General features: G+C 39.1%; 1 protein-coding gene across 1 annotated transcript in view; it reads left to right on the top strand.

Annotated features, from left to right (window-relative positions):
* Positions 1 to 20,758, top strand: part of LRMDA (leucine rich melanocyte differentiation associated) — a 746,646-nt gene that overhangs the window by 133,644 nt on the left and 592,244 nt on the right.

Raw genomic sequence — 20,758 nt, 5'->3', positions numbered from 1 at the left:
AATAGTTGTAATTTAAGGTGTGATTGCTGTATTGGCTTAGTGTTTGAAGATTCTTCAAAGACAGTTACTTTTAGCAATGGCTTAAAAATACTTACCTTTTTGTTTGAAGTCATCAATGAGAGATTTTGTTGGTTGTTTTCCTGTTAGTCATTTGTATGTATTAGAGCTTCAGCTCCAGAGCTGAACAGCTAATACCTTTCTGGTGTGTAAGGATGCAACTTCACATTTAAATGTATTGTAAAACATTACACAAATCTGTAATTATATTACTTTTAAAATAAAGCCTTCATCTATCCTAAGTTCGTTTGATGTCCCTTCCCTGCTGACTCTATTTTTTCCTTGTTCCCACTTTACATTAATGTGAAGAGACAGTTGAGTAAATGCACAATGAACTTCAAAACCTAGTAATTGTTTTTCAGAAAGAATGAAACTTGCGAATTAGATATGGATTGTAAAAGAACACCAGAGCTGATTAGTGTTCGTTAGGTTTGCCTGCTGGACCGTTCTGACACCTGTCTTCCAGCTTTCTCGATAAATGCCACGGCTGATCCCTCTATACTGCCAGTCACATGACAGCGAGCGAGAGCTTGTGGGTGGGAATTAAAAAGATTCCCAGTGAACCTTGTCAGGCTTAGCAATTCATGGAACTCGACATAAAAGGCAACGTTAAACAAAGATGAGTTGAATCCATTTACATGCAAACTCTAGTTATCTGTGTTTAAAATTAAAAGAGAGAGACTGGAATGGATGAATGTTTAAGGAGGTTACTATTCCTTTCTTTGTAAGCTGTGCAGATAATAAGCTTCTAAGATGTTGGTAGGGTGGGGGTTGAGTGGGGAGGAAGCCAACTTTTGGGGCTTGAAAAATTGCCTTCCCTTCTTTTTAAGGAAATACCAATTTCTTCCTAAACCATCTGGTTGTGTCTTGTTTACAGCACAGTATGCCTGTTTGTGCTTATTAATCATGCTTACACAAGTATCTTAATTACTCCCGGTGTAGCTGCTCTGTCTTGAACTCAGAAATTGACCTTTCCCTTTTATTCCTTGAAATCATTAATCATACATAATCAACGACAATGGGACACAAGAGGAGGCTACCAGTATTCAAAAACCACTCACCAGTCCTGAGAAGAAATGTAGACCAGAGTGACTCCACTGCTTGCAGTCAGACATATCTTAATTAATGACGTGTGTGGGTGTGCATAAGCTGCTATTATTTTCCTGTTTTTACCTATCCAGAAGTGGCATTAATTTGCTGCCTTGAGAAATCATGTGCCAGAATTCCCCTCTATATTAAAAATCAAAAGACAAGGAAGAAGATAGTTTTATTGTGGTCTGAATTTCTTTGTACTTTTTTCTTTAGCCTTCTTTGTTTTTAAGTAGTAATCCAAATTCCCCCATCTGTGAATACATCATTTAAGAGTTGTAGTTATTTTAACTGTGGGTGGGTGTTTCCAAAGAAACTGCTTGCCAGATAAATGTTTGTTGCTTGTGTTCATTTGGGCAGTATCTGTAAAGCAATGGCATAGGGAATAAGACTGAAGGCATCAATGGATTATTAATAGGTGTGATTATTAGCTCACTAATTAGAGACTGAAAGTTGTGATATAATTGTAGTGTGTCATCTGTGAATTTAGGATTCAATCATTGTTGACAGTACACATCTTTTAATTGTAATCCATGCATCAGAGGTGAATTTCTTTAATTTGTTTTTACTTTAAATTGCTGAATTTCATATTGCATATGCATGTTTGGTATAATGGTTTTATGGTCAATAATGAGATGAAATAGTGGCAACAAGTTCTCTCTCTTTCAGTACTCTTAAACTATTATATAGATCTAATGATAATTACTGTTTCTATTTTTCTTCCTTAGTAGCACAGGGGCAAAAATACTTAATTCATAACAGATAAAAGAAAAGGAACAAGATAACTCATACAGACATGAAACAGAAAATCTATATAGTGAAGAATAATCTCATTCTGATTTTAACAACTGCTATTTCAATATAACATGAATATATAGCTTGGTGGTTTTATTATTTGCATGAAAATTGCTTGGATTTGAAGTCATCAGTTCACTCTTACTAAATTAAATAAATGTTTACCTAAAACAGGCACCAAGATGCTTAGAGTAACATAATATAAAAAATACCTAATTGAACTGCAATAAAAATCCCAAATAATAAAATAGTAGCAAGAGGCAAGTTAAATTGCAAAACCAGTACATCCAAAGTCTTAATGAAATAAGAAGGTATTTACAGTCTTTCTGAAAGATATAAGGGATTAAGTTTGGTAAGCATCTCTCAAGCGTATTTCCCCCACAATTATGGTTCCACCACAGAAAAAATCTTATCCTTGGTGTCCTAGGTAAGTACGGAAGACTATGAAGGAAGCGTTCAGCAATTGACATGTTAGAAGATACTGTTTCTCAAGTCTGATATAGTGTAAAATATTGTCCTTTGATATGCAACTATACCTATGCCTGAGGGTGGAATGCAACATAGCTCTAAAGGGATTGTTAGCCCTGGGAGACCAGGTTCAATTCCCCACTCCGCCATGAAGCTCACTGGTAACCTTGGACCAGTAACTGCCTCTCCGTCTACCTTACCTCATAGGGTTGTTGTGGGAATTAAATGAGGAGTGGGGGAACCATGTATGCCATCTTGAGTTCCTTGGAGAAAGAGGTGGGATATAAATAAATAAACAAATCTCCCCTTTTCTCCCCCTGCACACTGTTCTGGGGAATCTTTCAACCTCCCTGAGCAGATATTGGGGGCAAGTCTTTGTCTCCTTGATCTTATCAACTGTCCTATCCTACCTGTAACAGAACTCTCACTTTTATGTATCCTTTTTTGAGAGCAGACTGGGTAGATAAGTTAGGGAACTGAGATGGAACTGGACATCTTTATGGAGGAGCCTTCTCCTTTGGAAACCAAACGTTCCCCAAATCATTATGTTCAACATCACAAAGTGATCTATGATCAGTGGAGGCATAGCTCTGTTTTTTCTGAAAGTGAAGCTGGTCAGGTATTGAAAAGAGCTTGTTTAGAACGGTTGTGGTCTGTGAGCTTATGCTCAAGATGGATCAAGGGTAGATCTGGGGTTTTGGGGTCTGCATGGAGTATTTTTTTATTTCAGTTTAAAAAAGCTTCTAATGCAATATGCCTTCTGTTTTACTATGATGGGGCCTGATAATTTCCTCAAGGTACATTTATCTGATGCTCAAGAAATGTCTGTAGGCACAGTTAACTGTTTATAACCAGGGTGAGTGGGGAAACTTTTTTAGCCTAAGCCTTCCAAGGAGTCAGATGCAGGAGGACAAGGGCAAAAGTGGTTGGAACAATGTGTGTGACTCTTGCCTTTGAAAGGTAAGCTGCAAAGAGCACCCTCAAGGTCTATATTTGGCTTCTGGGACTGAAATTTCCTGACTTCTGATTTATAGCGTTGTACCTTCACCATAACATGAATGGAATCTCTTAGCAACAGATCAGCCACACTTACCTTTGCTCTGTGCTTTCTAGGGACAGGCACAGGCTTTCCAGGTCTCAATGGTTTCTTTTTTTGTCCCTGGCACTTTCCCCAGGAAAACCTGATTGCTGTTTGCTCTGATTTAGTGGTAAAATGTGGGTTTTCTCTGGGAAAATGCCGGGACAAAAAAGAAAAAAGAAAATCCTCCTTGGACCTGGGCTGGAAAACCCAGACCTATGCCTAGAAAAGTGAGACAAAAGGAAATGTGGATGAGCCCTAAGCTTGTCATCTCTGTTTTCCTCCTAATACAAGTAGGGTGGTCTTCTTCTCTTATTGGAACTGAAGCTGGAGTGCATAGCTCTCATTAATGAATTGAAGATCTTGAAATTATATATCTGTCCTAAAACTGTAATCTTGATCCGGATATCTGACTGCCTGCATAGAATCATTGGATTGAAGATTACCGGTATGTATTTTCCCTGCTGTTGTACTAAAGTGAGATGATGTCCTATTTTTATTTTAGAATCGGTGTTCCTAGTGACAGAGATAAAAGAACACATAATTGAAGCTTCTCTCTTCCTGTGTCTTTGCGTATCCAATGTGGAGAAGGGTCCCACATAAGTTGCACAATTTCTGAAATCTATACTTTTATTTTAGCTTCAGTCTTTGGATACAACAATTTAGCACTTTTAAATCTCACAGATTTCTGCGAGAGATTTAAGCATGTGCTTAATTATTTTGTTGGATGAGACACAGAGTGCTTAACTTCAGCTGGTTGCATCCTGTATGTGTTTGTGTGTATATCCTTTTTTCAGTCATTACCACCTGATTAAGTCTCTAAATAGTGATGCTATTTGTTTTCTTTAAAATATTATTTTGGGTGGGGGGAGTAGTGCTGAACTGGAAAGGAATTCCTATGTGGCACCATGTAGTTCAAGTGTCCAGTCCAACAGATGGAACACATCTCCTCTCATCTATCTCTCCTCTCACTCCTAGACAACCTATACTGGGTTATGTAATGTTTCCCCTTCAGGCTACATGCAGTCTTTGATCTGGATGCCAAACACTATAGGGGAAAGCACCTCATCCACCAGAGACTAATTCTTAGAATCACCTTGACCATGGGGTGACCCTAGAGATGGCAATTTGTTCAATTTCTTGCAAGAGTTAAACACATCCATTGAGGGGGTTTTTAAGAAAAAAAATTGTGCACAACTTCTTGCTGCCTAAGATTGATTGATTTCATAAAATTCATACACAGTTTGATAGTTAAAAAACACACAACAATCCTCGAATCAGTTTACAAGAGATAAAACAGTAAAGCCAAGAAGAATCACAACCTTAACTTTGAAACATACAGAAGTTAAAATACTGAAACAGATTAAAATTATGTCAACTTTATAAGCATAGGCTTGTCCAAACAAGAATGTTTTTAGCAGGAGCCAAGAAGAATACAGTGAAGGTGCCTGCTTTATCCCATTAGGCAGGGAGTTCCAAAGTGCTGCTACGCCAGCAATCATGTTCTTACACATGTGGAGTGGGTATTATGTGGCATCTGTAGTAGTACCAGTTCTGCTGATCAAAGTGGTCGGGTGGGCAGATGTGAGGTAAGGCTATCTTGTAGGTAAGCTGGTCCCACGTTTTACGGGCTTTATATGTTAATAGTAACATCCTGAACTTTGCCCAGTAGCAAATCGGCAACCAATGCAGATCTCTAAAGCAAAGGTATTATATGCTGACCAGGACTTACTCCTGTCAGCAATCGTGCTGCAGCATTCTGCACTAACGGCAGCTTCCGGATTAAGCATGAGAGAAGCAGCACTTTGAGTGTATTGCAGTAATCCAGTCTTGAAGTAATCAAAGCATGAACGACTGTGGCAAGACATTCCCAGTCCAGGAATGATCGTAGCTTTTGAACCAATCACAGTTTGTAAAAGGCCTCCAGAAGCACCCCCAAACTGTGAACCTGTTCCTTGAGGGGGAATGCAGCCTCATCCAAGGTAGGCAGTTGACCAATTTCTAGGACACGGAAGCTACTCACCCACAGTGCCTCCATCTTGCCAGGATTCAAGCTCAGATTGTTTTTCCTTATCCATTTCACCGCTGAGTCCAGGCAAGGACCCAGGGCCTGCACGGCCTCTCCTGATTCAGATGTTATGGAAAAATACAGCTAAGTGTTATCAGCATACTGGTGGCACCTCTCCCCGAAATGCCTAATGACCACTCCTAACAGCTTCATATAGATATTAAATAGCACTGGAGACAAGATAGTCCCCTACGACACCCCGTAACGTAGCTGCAAGGGGGGCCGAAAGGCACTCTCTCAATGCTACTCTCTGGACTTTGCCCTGAAGATAGGATCAGAACCACTGTAATACAGTGCCCCCAGTCTCCATTCCCTGGAGCTTGTCCAGGAGGGATACCATGGTCAATGGTATGTAAAGCCAATATTCTACATATTGACCCCAATTCTAGTATAAGAATCACTCCCATGGACTGAATGACAAGTTCATAAAGAAATTAACTAACCAGGCTGTATTTCTAGGAATAGTTGGGCCTTCTTGTCCTTTTTAACGTGAATTTTCCCAAATGACACTGGAAAAGGAATCTTCTATGTAAGTATTGGATTGAAGACATCACTGCCCATGCCCAGGTCTGCTGTGCATCTGATTCATTTTCACTGCCATGATTCTTATGAGGATCAATGCAACACTTCCATCAAGCAACAGGATATATATATATATATATATATATATATATATAATATTTCAATTATCCTTTCAACCTCAACTCCCTGTTCCAGTAAGTATAAAATGGTTAAGGTTGATTCAGAAGAAAGGATCAAATTTAAGTGCCCTTGCTTACATGAAGTTGAGCTGAATTTTAAAATCATAACTTATGCCAGTTTGTGTGTGTAGCTGAATTATTTTGAGGATTATCACGAACATTGATCTGTCCTTCACATTGCATTTGATGCCTGAGCTAAACCCAGAGAGATGATAGCCTTAGTGTGGTGTCACTTTTGTCACTTGAAAGCCTACTCAGTCAACTGAATCTTGAAAAGATTTCAGTATAACAAAGCACTGATAGGTTTTAAACTTGGCTTTAACCTTCAGAGACTAATAATTTATTATTCCTTGTTATGCACCAGTACCTTTTTTTCCTTTAACAATACATCATTTTTAATGTGGGTGACTTGATTTTTTGTAATATAAAGCATCCATAAATAGGATGAAAAGAAAATGGTAGCTAAGTACTTTTATGGTTGGCAATATGAATGCTATTCTTCACGCAATTCATCAAACATTTATCTGCATAAATTATGGCAGTTAAATTAAAGAGCCGATGAGAAGTAACACTTTAGTATCATTTGTAGCAGTAAATGCAGAGGAAAAATTACATTTGTTAAAAAAAAATACATCAGCTCTGTGTTCATTAATTGGACAAACTGTTTAGGAAAATACTTGCATTTTGATAAAATGGTAACTTTTATTGTCCCAGCTGGCAGTGCCAATGATTAGGCAATTGTGTATTTATGGAATAACTTCGGTAGTCATTGTTTAGAGTGTAAAATTGCAAAACATAGAACAGGGTTCCTCAAGCCTTCCCCAATGTGACAACTGTCCAAACCTCCCAAAATACCAGTAAGAAAAAACAACAACAGGGTATAGTGTTCACTATTATCCAAAAAATTAAGAAGAAAAGAAGGTGAAATGAGGTCATAACAAGATTATAATGAAACAAAAACATTTGGTGAAACTTAATCAGAGTGGCTCCATTTACCTCCAACTCTTAATGTAGGACTTACGGTATGTCTTTAAAACTCACTCCTGTCTTTCCAATAAAAATGCAACATACATGCAGTCGTTCTGAAAGAAGTTGCTGAGAATTGTAAGAGACATGAAAACTGCCTTACTTCTCAAATCTGGAGAGGACTGTACCTCCAAGGAAGGAGAGTCCACTACCTCTCTTTGGAATCCGTTCCACTGTCAAACAGCTTTTACCATCAGAAAGTTCTTCCTGATGTTTGGACGGAATCTCTTTTCTTGTAACTAGACTCCATTGGTTCAGGTCCTATGCTCCAAAGCAGGAGAAAACAAGCAGGCTCCATCTTCCATGTGACAGCCCTTTAGATATTTGAAAATGGCTATTATATCTCCTCTTAATCAAGCCTCTTTGAGTTCAATGAGACTTACTCCTAAGTAAGTCTCTATATGATTTCAGAATAAAGGTTGCATCAAATGATAGTTACATTCCAAATAGACCTGTTGAAATCAATAAACATAACTAACTTCTGCCCATTAGTTTCAATGGGTCTGCTTTGAGTAGAACTTGGGAGACAACCCAAAGTAGTTTTGTGTTTCAAGCATTCCTGAATTGGGCACAGTGAGGACCAAAATGTCCTGAGTGCAAGAATATCATGCAGGATGAAAGTAAATGAAGATGAATCAGAAGCATTTAGGACTATTGTGGGCATGGCCCCTGTCTGGTGATGAGGTATGCATTTCAAAGTCTTGCAAATTATTTTCTTTGTTCTCCCTTCCTCTCTCTTCTCCACCCTCTCATCACCACCTTCCTGAAGTGGGCTTCGCCTCCTATATCACCACCTGGAACTGCTGCCTCCTTCTGTTTCAATGTTATTAATTTAAATCCCATTTGCTAGAGCCATACTTTCTTCATTTGATTAGGGTGAGACACGAAAGATTCATCAGAATATTGGCAATTCTATTCTAGGCCACTTTGTGAACCTTGTGCTTTTGCTTTTCTCAAGTCATTTTCAAAATGGAAGCTGAAATACTGCAAATTTTGTTACAGGAATTGATCTAGGTTGGGGAGGGGAGGAAATTGAACATCTAAATCTCTTAGAAATGAGGCAGCTGTAATGTTCAAGCATAGTTCTTCCTTTCTGCCTTCTGTTTTCTTACACCCAAGCAGCAATATTTTCAGGAAACTCTGCTACAATTTGGTGAACACATAATACCGCTCCTGTGTTTTAATTGTGAAAGCACAGTCCAACTTACTTGTTTTATTTCTCTTTCAGAGGTTTAACATAATATATTTAGCTGTTTAATGGGTGTAGTATTTCCATTTAATTAGAATACTTTGAGAGAGGGGTTACTTGTTTGCCTTGTCTGTGTTGTCTACAGAGCACCTTTCACATGTTAACACACTGTTGTGGGAACAACTTTTACTTGGATTCATCCTATGGCACTTTCATAATGTTTAAAGCCCACGTGAGGTCCTTACCCCACTCCCAGTCATTTCACCTGATGGTAGCTGATAAGCACCTACTTAGTGGTAAGTTTCTAAACAGTAAGCCAGTTGTGGAAATCCACACCTGAATTTGGTTGGATCAAGAACTGGCTTGCCCTCTGTGGGCAGTCACCTGACATCGTATGGCATCCTGTGATTAAAAGTTCAAGCCATGGCTGCAAGAGAAGAAAGTCTGTGCATCCTCAGCCTGTCAAAGGACAGAGAGCCAATATGCTCTCACAGCACTTATTTAAGAGATGACAAATCTCTGCACCTGACATCACATGATGCCAGGTGACAAACAGTGGGTGTGTTTTGCCAAAAATGGCCTCTGAGGACAGAGGGTTCTTCACTACTGCATTAAGCAGTGCCATGGAAGGAGTCCATCGAAAACCATTTCTGGCATCACTGCTGTAATGTCCAAAGGGTACCAACTTAATTTCAGTTCTTTGCTTGATCTACAACAGCAATCATTCATATTTAGGAATATGAAAATGCATGAACCAACATCATAGACATTTTGTGGCTGAGCTTACATCTAGTTTAGGGTTGGCTTAAGCTGTGGTTCTCCATTTGTTGCTGAACTACAACTCCATTATCCCTGACTACTGGCTATTCTGGCTGGGACTGATGGGAGTTGCAGAATAGCCAGCTACCTTTGGCGAGCCTGAGGTTTACCACCCCAGGCTACTTACTCTGCTTGCAACTGAGAAAGATCTCTCTCATCCTTCTTGTTGCTATTGCTACCTGTTTTAAACGACCCTGTTATCAGATAAGAATTCACTGTCCATTATTTGTTTCATATAGGTTTTTGTATTTTCTTTTGAAGTTTCCTCCACCCCCCTTTTCTTTTACTAGTGTTATGTGTGTTTATGTTGCAAAATTTAAAAAATGGGGGGGGGGGGTTGGTGGGATTTCACAGAATGTCTTTGGCAACTTGCAACAGTCTTATGTTTTGCTGTGAAATAGTGCTGGGAATGTTGGCAGCTACTTTATCTAGTTGTCTTTTGGATTAGTCACTAGTCCCAGTCATACTTACTGAGTATCCCCAGTAGAACCACTAGGAGGACAGCCCCATAAAAAGAAAAGCCATCCGCTGAACCTCTCTTTAAAGACTGATTCTACCACTGGCCTTTTTCAGTGTTTACAGTAAAGGGTTATCTTCAATTCTGTTATGTATAGCACAGCAGTGTCCGATTTTGTATCTATTGGTCAGTAACAAATTTGTCTTATTTAGAGAATTAAAAGATATTTCAAAGCAGAGAGATACTGCAACACCTTTACTCTGGCCTGTGATGTGAGATGTGAGAAAACGCATAGCCTATGACAAACTGGGAAGATTTTCAGTTTATAATATTTTATATAGGATGCATTTGTGTCTGCATTATCAAAAGCAGTAGTTCACCAATTAAAGCTTATGCCTCGACAATAAATCTGTTTAAAGGGACCACAGATCTCTGGTGTGTTGCTCAGCAGTGAGAGTCACACTGGAAATAATGAGTTGAAGAACTGCTTGTAATTGGCATTATTTTAGATGGCACTTGTCAGGTATATGGCAGTTCTCAGGCTGCAGTTGATCGGTGGGAGCATTAATTTTATTCCTAAACTGTTTCCCATAGATGTGAAGCAGACCACTGAAAATCTTGATAGAGATAAAACACAATTAACATTTTTAAATCCCCCCCCCTTATGTCTCTTCACCATTTTCTGTCATAATATTTTCATTTTGCTTGGGAAGATCCATCCTCCTCTTGTTCTGTCACTTCCACTCTTGTCAGGCCATGGAAGCCACAGGGCTGGCCCAGATTTCAAACTGGGAACACTCTGAATGGTATACCTGTTTGAGACTAGGGTATCCAGGAGTTGTCTATACCTCTATCCAGTGCTTTTTTCAGTGCTATCCAGTGGGGATGCAGGGGGATGCATACCCCTAAACATTTTGTGAATCTAACAGGAGAAGAAACTATAATAATAATAATAATAATAATAATAATAATAATAATAATAATAATTTCTTCTCTAGCATGGTGAATTGTCAGTTCCGTTGCTATCCCAGATGGTGGCCTATAAAATGGTGATTTTCTTGAGTCAAAATGAGAGGACCCCTAAACATTTTTTTTAGGAAAAAAACACTGCCTCTATCTGTTGCGACGTGATATCTGATGATATAGGCTAGTGGCTGAGCAGAAGACCCCATCACAGTCTGTATGTGAAAGGAGCAATGGAATGGTAAAATAGTGTATTGACCATTGTTTACTTTAACTTGTTTTCAAAGTGTTCTGAGAATCATTTATGATGCTGCTTCATACTTGTCAGTGTGTACTTCCAAGTATTTATGCTGCTATAAGTCTTAGCTTCTTGTGCATTCCACACCCCACCCCCACCCCACTTAAGGGTCCCTTTTGGCAGAGTGGGTAGATGTACACATCTGTTTTATTCTAAATTATGAGTCAAACCACTTAAATGGGAATTTCTGACTATTACTTGTTTCAATAACTTGTGTCTGAAAATCAAAAGAGTAACGATTAATTGAGTAAAAGTGTCTATGTATGCACACATTTTTTGTTTGCCTCTTTAAACTGATTTTTATTGAACTATTTCACTCTTGAGAGCCCAATAAGTCAGTGTGTGAGCTTACTTTTCCATATTTAGTGGTATTAATGCTAGGTAATACATGGAAATAAAAAAAGACCACCCCAATATGCATTAGTGAATATCCAAACTTTAATGGCTATTGATAATCATAAGTAAATGTTGGCAATGCCAGGCATGTTCTGTGAATGTCCAAAAACTGCACAGTGAATGTTGACTGGCATCAACTTGAGATTGTCAGTATTCACTTGTGTATGTATGAAAAGTGAAGAAATTGCAATATATTTTTGGGTGTTCACAAAATTCATCTTGGATTACCATCCTTTATTTGTAATGTACACAGTCATTACATTGGGAAATTCACTGCAACATCATAAATATGAAATAAGATAAAAATGGGATCTACTTCAGACTGTTATTTGTTCCATCATGGGCATTCTTAGAAAACATTATATTACTCTCTTGAATCTTGTGGAATTTTTTTTTGCAGTTCTCATTTAACATTTTTCAAATATGTGTTTTGGTTTGGTACTTTATCCACAGCTGGTGGAGAAGAATGACTGTACCACAAATTCTCATTTATAGGTGTGAGGTTGATTTGAGCCCCTTTAGTAGTAAGATGGAACCTCAGCAAAAAGAAACATTCCATATCCTTTCTCTTTAAACTCATTGTTCTTATCATTCTAGCTAGAATAATTTTTCCTTAGCATATTACATCACATCTAAACACTAGTAACACTTACTATTGAAAATAGAATGTTGTAAGTTTTTCGACATAGTGCCTTCAATTCTAAAGTTAGCATCTTGCAGCACATCCTACTAGAAAGTATGTCCTGTTGAATTCAGTGGGACTTACTTCCAGGAAAATAGTGTTAGAATTGCTGCATTAGCTATTATGGAAGCCTATTTCTGAAAGTTATGTTCATTCTTTCCACCAGGATCTTACTATACTGTAATATATTTCTTTCAGCATAATATTTTTCTTCTTTAGTATGCCAGTTCTCTGTATACATTAATTTTGACCCAGGTGAAATGAAGGCTGGTTTCACCCCTGAGCAATGTTTATGGAGTGGTGTGTGTGTGTGTTTGTTTGTTTTGAAGTAACCAGTTACACTATATGTGTAGATTTAAATAGATCTAGGCCCTCTGAATTCCCAGATTAAATGTTGGCCATTCTCCCCCTAATTCAGGGGTGGAAAACCTTTATACCCATTAGAGCCCACAGGGGCTGCACACCAGTGGTGAAGATCATTCAACACACACACACACACACACACACACACACACACACACACACACGAAGCAGAAGGGAGAAGGGAGATTTAATCTCACTACCTCCAAGCAATCTCAAAGCAGCCAATATTTCTGTCTCTGCTATAAGCAGCCTGAGTTCTTCATCCAATGGGAGCTTGGACACTGCCTCACATCCTCTTTACTGCATGCTAACTCATTATGGGGAGCTAGAATGGCATCTGTTTGATGCCTGCTTCCAGCTTCTGTCTTGACTTGATTGCCTAGTTCCTGAAATGTCAGTTTTTGAAGTTTGTTGGAGTTGCATTGGGTTTTAATCCTGGTTTTTTGTTTGTGGCTCAGGGTTCTGGGATTGGATCCTCTCATAGTGACTCTGACAAGGACATTCTTTCAAGTGACACATACATATTATTCCACTCAGAAAGGCTGCTAGCTTTATTCTTCCTAAGCCATTCTTCCAGGAGGGGCCCATGAATTTTGGCTGGCCCTGGTATTCAACCCCAAATGGAGCTTGCCAAAGACCTTGCTCTTCTGTCAAGGGAGAGAGAATGATCTTGACTATGACATCACACAGAGCTTTGCAGGTTCCCATTGTGCTTCCATGACCAGATGAAGAAGTGCCATTTCTTCTTCCCAATTCTGAACTTGTGTTGGGAGGGAGTGGGTCTTGTCACACTGCCTTTGAAAGTTCCAAGTGGGCTTCCAAGTGGTCTCCAAATATCAGCATGAGCTCAGGGAAAACAATCATGCTTCTCTAGCATCCAGAAACCAGAAAAGGGTGGGCAACTCTTTTCAGATTGAATGATACACTCACCAGCTCATCACAGCTGAGTGTAATTGTGGATCCCTGTATTCTTCAAAATTGATAAATGATGTTATTTTGTTATAAACAGTCATTTGATTATGAAAACGACATTCAATCTGAAATGGCATATACTGTGCTAGTTTGTCAGTAGTACCGACTGATTTACCTGTATCAGTTCACTACAGAAACATTTGCAGTTAATTTTGTGTGTGTGTGTAGTGTGAATGTATATATATATGTATATGTATGTATGTATGTATGTATGTATGTATATGTGTGTGTGTGTGTGTGTATATATATATATATATATATATATATATATATATATATAGTACAGTTTGGCAACTGGATGTATAACAGACTTGCTGTCTGTTTTCTGTTCGTTTGTTTTGTTCTTGTTAGAGTCATCAAAATGTTGACAGCTGCATAACTCTTTTTAAAGTATTCATATCCTGACAGATATTACGGATATTTGTCATTTTACTTACAGTAAGTGACAGCTAAATTAGCTTTATGCTGTGTTGGAGGATATTTCCAAAGTAGTAAGCCCAGTCATATTTGGATTGAATTTCTCCAATGTGCAGCTGATTTTACGCGGTTATTAAGTAACAAGTAGTGCAGGATTCAGCACAGAGTATGGGAGTCTGAAAAAGCACCATTGTCCTTTATGCTATGCTGTCCTGATGGTGAATTCTTGCACCTACCGTTACGGTGACATCCCAAACCAGAGGGAGCGTAGAGAAGTCTGAAGTTAGAGAAAAGGAAGAATAAGCAGGACACAAGACTTATCCAGAATTGTGTTAAGAAATAGTTACAAAAAAGTCACACATATGATACCCAGATTCCTCTCTCTCATCCAATCCAAATGCTATGGTTTCAACCCTTGCTCAAATTGTTTAATTATATTGGGAAGCTGTAATGCATCAGCAAGAACCTGTGTATCCAGTTTTAAAACAACTTCACTAGATCTCTGTTTGTTCTGACAACAGTAAGTAGTCCCAGAACTTGTTCTTTCCCTTTTCTTGAATGGACACATTCCAGTTCCACCAAGATTTCAGGAGATTAATCTTATTTTTTTGCTTCTGGTACTTGCTTTCATTTTTGTGCTTTTAAACCAGGAAATTACAAGGCTTGGCAGCATCACTACTTAAAAGCAGTGGTGTTGACAAGCCTTGGAAACTACATACCCCCAGTTCTTCTACAGCACAGATTACAATCCAAGATAGAAAAGAGCTATGGCGCTTTGGGACTGAATCAGTTGCTTTCCCCTCCTCCTACTATCCATGGTTGCCATTTCTGACATTGGCAGTCTAATATTGCTAAGCCTGGACTGGCACCACCCAGGCTGCTATCTCAAATTACCGTCTGCATCTCAGCTATGACTGTTGTATTCCAACAACCAATAACAGTTCCCTGCTTTAGCCACTTCAGGACATGCAGACAGGTGCTGGCAGCTTATAGGTAGCAATTTTCAAGTATACGTAGTACTCTCAGGAAAGCAGAACTTTCCACCCAAGCATTCTAATCTACAGCATTGCTCAACAATCGTTGCTCCCAATCCAAAGCCAAGTCTCGAGGGATGAGTTGATTCCCCCAAGGCTATCTTTACCTTTTTAATTTTTTTAAAGGTTTTAAGTATTTTATTCTGTAAACAGCTTTGGGAACTTAGTCAAAAGCTGGAGTGTGAGAAGTTGGACTGTAAATGATTTAAATGAAATACTGATAAGCTCATCAATTTAATGCCGGTTGTTTGGCCCTATGTCACTTCCATGTCCCAGGGTTCACCCAGGCCCATTTGAACTGGCACGACACATCTTTTGATGAGGAAGTGGATACATACCTGCAACCATGGCAATTGGTTCCTGCATACAGTTCGTTGCATGTGATCAGAGCTAGGCTCATCTAAAGATGCAGCAGAATGAGGTGGCAGAGTAGACTCCATCCCTTTAGACTGCAGGTGGAGAACCTTGATCTTATAAGTCTTCCCCACGTGAAAAAACTGAATGTAAATAAGAAAACCCTATTACAGCAAAGAGAAGATTGTAGCGCAACTTGTTTACTATAACTGAAAAGCAGAATATAAATATTGGTAATAAATACATAATTATTGTGCAGATCTTTCTACCTGCAGGGAGCTTTTCACATAGAGGGGCATTGGAAATGAGCCAACTCACCCCACACCTGCAATCAGAAGTGGAACATTCCATGCTACCACCTCCGAACTCTACCATCTACAAGCTCTGGTCTTTTATGAGGAAGAGCACTGACTACCTGGCCAGGTTTCCGAGGAAACAAATACCCGTTAGTCATTTTGTGACATCTGTAGTCCTGTTGAGTTGTAGGTAGTGCTTGGGGAAACTGGATGACCATATTGCAGCAGCAGCAGCAGCAGCAGCGAGAGTCAGAGATAAAAGTCAGAATTCTAAGATTCTCAGAGGATGCATACTTTCTCTTGCACAAGCTTCCATCTTTCATAGTTGCAGAGAAATAAACTAAAAAAATCTGTCAAAAATATTTAGAATCTAAAGAAAATCTCTATAGGGACTTCCTGATATAACAAAGCTATCATTCATTGGGGCCTCCAGTTCTTGCATCCCTGGTTATAAACTTACACTCAAAGTACAGAGAGTTATTTGAAAATTTTCCAGTTGAGGCTTTTTTCCCTTTACAAAATTTAGTTTATGGCTCCAATAGATAGGGATGGATTAATTTTGAGGGTAGGAAAGAAAGTTCTTCAGAGAACAATAGCATAGAAAGAGGCATATGAAATTTAGGGAAAACATAGCAAGTGCCTCAAGTCTGACAACTGCTTTTACTTCCCATTTGAAATTAATGTTCATTGTATAAAAATGCTAAAGCGAATAAATCCTTAAGGGCTGGCCTGACATTTTAAAGCTCTTATTTGCTTGAATTCACAGCACTGAAGGTGGGGATTTACTGATACTCAAGCAACGGTAGGATGTGATGTGCTTAGGATCACAATCTTATTCCTTGCATGTACAGGGCTGAGCTTTCTTCTAGATGGAAAATTATATAGCTTATTTAGTTCACTCTAAAAACAATAATGGGACCTATTCAGATTTTATCTCTAATTTTACTTGGTTGTTGAGCAGTATTAATAATCCTGTCATAAACTGCACTAAAGAGGTGCTCACAGAGTTTCCTAGGATTTAGTATAGGATAAATATTCCTCAGGAAGAGTAGGACATGCATGTTGCTTTCCTCTGGGTTTAGTTGGATGTATCTGGAGTGTGGCACTGCTCACTATATATCTAGCAGATTTGGCAAAAGCATTAAGGAGCTGAGTATTTCAAAGTGGTGCTATAGAAAGTTGCTGTGGTTCTGAGCAGGTATAATCATGGAGAAGATACATCATACTTAGCACATTACTAATTTTTGCAATGAAATGATGCAAACTAGTTCATAACCTTAATAAGTACATTGCATTCTACAGTAATCATGCAGAAATAATAGCATATCCCAATTAATGATGACAAAAACTTTCCACAATCTATTGTCTGTGTCCTGACTTTGTCCTCTCTCTACTTGAATCCATGCAAATCTGTATCATCACAAGCAATTCAGTATAGCAAACTGAGGCATGTAAATTAAATCTGTTTGAATGAACTGTTATACACACTGTAGGTATTGTTTGTACATATTCTAGCCATCGTTAAGGTTTTTTCAAGAAGAACCATCAGTACAGTAAGGTCTTTCTCGTTTGGGGATCAGTTCTCCTGCATTTGCAGAATATTTTGAGTTTGAAACACACTAGTATTGTTTTCTAAGAAAAACTTGTACCCACACATAGAAGTCTTCTGCTGTCATATTACATGCTCCTTCCAAAGGCAGTTAACAATCATGTGGCACCTTAACAACCAGCAGATTTTGTTGAGGGATAAACTTTTATAGATCAAATTCAAGTATCTTTCTTTCGTTTGCTACTGGTTGTCTACCAGTTTTTGTTATTCTGAAAGTATCTCAAGTTTGTGTCCTCACCATGGCTGGGGAGGGCGGGATATAAATAAAATTTATTATTATTATTATTATTATTATTATTATTATTATTATTCACCAGCTTTCACCTCTGACTTGTTATTCTCAGCATTTTTAATAACTAGATTAAAAGTGTGTGATCTGGAAACTGCTTTTCTTGCTAGTGTCACACCGCCATTCTGCCAGACTTAATATCAGACTTGGTCTCTAATCAGACCTTTGTCTTTGTTTCGGGACATATGATGGGACAGTGATCAAGCATATCAGACAGTGAAGGAGAAACTCTTGCTGCATGTGTGCACATACACTTTCCATCATCACTCTCATGGTTGGAATACATGTAACATAGCTCTCCAAGGTGAAAGGTAATGCTAGGATTGGAAAGGACATGGGACACCACTCTTGATTTTCCTTGATGACATTCACCTCTCAGACCAAATATATTTGATCCAGATACTGCTATTTTTCCTTATCAAAGCCCTGGATCTGGCTGAGATGATTTGCAGAAATGGGACTATATTGAAAGCCATGAATAACAACAACAATCTTTATTACGGTCCAGAGACCCAACAAAACATTACAAATCGATACACAGTTCATACAGCCTACCTCCAGGTTAATTAAGCATTTTGTTTAGAATATAGGGCTCATTTGTTCTTGCAACCACTGATAAAAACTTTGCCACTGCTAACGTTCTAGCTTTTGTCCGGTCTTCCAGTAGGAACCTGACATAGTGAGCCTCTGATTTTCCCGGGAAAGGCACCAGCAAGGGTAGTATCAGTTCAGCCCTGGCCTGCTCATACTTCACACAATGCAACAAAATATGATTTATGGAATCGATGTCTTGAGCACATGAGCAAAGTCTGTCCTGGTAGGGAACTCCTCTCAACCTACTATCCAGCACTGCAGAGGGGAAGACATTTAGTCTGGCTTTAGTGAAAAGCCTTCGATAGTTAGGTACTGTCAGGTTTTTGATGTAAGATGTTAACTCAAAGACATACCCATATTGAACTCCTGCTGCCAGCGGACTACAGACTGCGTGTGATCGAGATCGCAAGTCACTGTGTGCATTGTCCCATAATCTTTGCTTTAAAACCTTTTGGGCACCTTCATAACCCAGGTAATACAGTTGGGGGGGGGGGGAGACAGACCAATAGAGGTGGCTTTTTTAGCCATGGTTTTCTGCCATTTGCTGACAAATTCCTCATTGGTCAAATGTTGGTACAGACCCTTCCCTAAATTAAACACTGAAATCCTGAGCCAATGTTTTAGGGCAGCCCACCACACTCTAGCTGAAATTGAGCATTCACCAGCTTCCAGCAGAAGTACGGAGTTGGGGACGCAGTTAGGTACCTGCAGCAGAGATCGTATAAATTTTGCCTGAAAGCCATCTAGCTTTGGCAGGTCCCCATTATGCCAGACATTTGCTGCATACAGGAGTTGGGAAACGGGCTTTGCATTGAAAACCCTTAAGGCTGCTGGAACATATTTGCCGCCCTATATAACAATGTAAAGAGAGACTTGAGATGAAATTACAAGGGAACAAGCTGGACAGTTAGATGGGGCCTGATGAGGTACACAAGTAAGATGTTCCTCACTTGTGTTGCACACTACAGCAGCAGGAGCTCAGTTAGTAATATTGGTTGAATAGCAATATTGGTCGACATGGTGGTTGCCACTTCTCATGGCTATACCCCATGCTAACAGTGTCCCTACAGGACCACCTCTCCTGGTTTGCCCCATGGAGGACCTTAAGGTCCACAAATAACAACACTTTGGAGGTCCCAAGCCGCAAAGTGGTTAGATTGGTCTCAACTAGGGCCAGGGCCTTTTCAGTACTGGCCCCGACTTGGTGGAACGCTCTGTCACAAGAGACCAGGGCCTTGCAGGACTTGACATCTTTCCGCAAGGCCTGCAAAACAGAGCTGTTCCGCCTGGCCTTTGGTTTGGACTCAGTCTGACCCTTATGTTTCCCTCCCCTTATGGCTTTGATTTATGGGCTACTATTAAAATGAGGCTGCATTTTAAATTGTATTTTAACCCATATTTTAATAAACTGTTTTTGTTTGTTTGTTTGTTTGTTTGTTTGTTTGTCTCCCCCCCCCCCATTATGTTTTATTGTATTTTTATTGGTGTTAGCTGCCCTGAGCCCGGCTCTGGCCGGGGAGGGCGGGGTATAAATAAATTATTATTATTATTATTATTATTATTATTATTATTATTATTATTACAACCTTAGGATCTGACTTTGTTGGCCTGAATGCTTTCCATGTGATGCCCCCCCCCCCCCCGTTTCATATATCAAGGCAGTCTGAGATGAAGCCATGGATTGTATCAAAGAGCAAACTACAGTCTGCTTCAGATGTGATTTTGAAGGAAAGATAGGCCGTATTATTTTTTTAACAGAAGTTGGTATTATAGAGCCATCTTTGCTCATTATGATCTGTACACTTCCCCGCCCCCAGCTCCATTTATAATTGTTTCATCATTGTTTTTGAAGTGACTGGGAACTATTTAATAATCCTCAGTTAGGAGACTGTACAGGTTTATACAAGGGCCAAGGTCATACACATCTCTAGCAGATGGGAACCCTGCTGGTCAGATGACAATCAGGTGGGAAAGATCCACACAACTTGACAAAGCCATGTGGACAAAGAATGGGATTGCACCACTGGAAGTAGCTCCCATATCACTGTGTGAATACTGTCTGAAGCTACATTCAGACCAAACCATATTTAGTATAGTAAACATATAGTTTAGAATGACAAGAATGAGTTGCAATGAGTGCTTTTGCTTTTGCTCTCCATTAATTACAATTTAATATGTGATCTGAAATTGTGCTTAATGCTCATTATGGTTAACCCATGGTTTGAAATTGTCTTGCTTCAAATAAACCATAGTTAAGGCTGATCACAATGTGTTTTGTTCAGCTATCACAGCATTCTGGGGTTATTCTAAGCCAGAAGTAAAAGCTTCTAAACTTGTGGTTATGCCAGAGGAGAAGAGGGTGGTGCACAAGCCTGATGCTTGTTCTATCTCATTCTCGTCATGCTAAGCTATGGTTTAGCATGATGTCTGAACATAGCCTGTGTTTAATCCTGAGGGCACATAAAATACAGCAAAACTTACCAAGGCAACAACAACAAAAAAGAGTCAAGACTTCTTGCTGCAAAAGTTTGCTGAAGTTTGTCTTGGAACTGAAAGTATAAACAGTGCACACACTTAAACACTTTGCAAAATATATGTGTATTAACTAATGTCTGACAGTGAAAATGAGTGATAAACTTTTACAATCCTTATCCCACCCAAACACTAAGATCGAAAGCAACAAACTTTAATACTAGGCATTTTATAGTTGGATAGTTAAAATGGTTTAGAACTGTTACCTTACC

Source organism: Podarcis filfolensis (genome assembly GCF_964270895.1).
Source record: "Podarcis filfolensis genome assembly, chromosome: 5".
Taxonomy (NCBI): Eukaryota; Metazoa; Chordata; class Lepidosauria; order Squamata; family Lacertidae; genus Podarcis; species Podarcis filfolensis.
The sequence above is the reverse complement of the archived record's forward strand: the minus strand, read 5'-3'. Positions and strand labels throughout refer to the sequence as shown.